The sequence below is a fragment of the Penaeus monodon genome, chromosome 27 (assembly GCF_015228065.2).
Source record: "Penaeus monodon isolate SGIC_2016 chromosome 27, NSTDA_Pmon_1, whole genome shotgun sequence".
NCBI lineage: Eukaryota > Metazoa > Arthropoda > Malacostraca > Decapoda > Penaeidae > Penaeus > Penaeus monodon.
Genome location: NC_051412.1, coordinates 10,994,742 through 10,995,000, shown reverse-complemented (window position 1 = coordinate 10,995,000; position 259 = coordinate 10,994,742). Strand labels below are relative to the sequence as shown.

Here is a 259-nt window from a genome sequence, read left to right as displayed (position 1 = left end):
ACGTTATTACGGCTTGGTATTGAGTCTGGTCTGGATGACAACAGCAGAACCATAAACATCAACACTTCAGAAAATAAGCCCATAAAAGAGAAATTACACGCCGACAGTCGGGAAAGCACATGGCCGGTGTTACCGCAATAAAAGGAGAGAGAACGAACCGGTGGGCGGTGGGAAAACTGGGAGGATCTGATCTCCGTTCTGGCCGTTTTTTATGTAGAGAAAACTTGGAATCACTATTCTTGTGTTACTTGTTTTGCGA

General features: G+C 44.8%; 1 protein-coding gene across 1 annotated transcript in view; it reads left to right on the top strand.

The window, feature by feature from the left end:
• Positions 1–259, top strand: part of LOC119590570 — a gene marked incomplete at its 3' end in the record, with an annotated part of 17,878 nt that overhangs the window by 15,420 nt on the left and 2,199 nt on the right.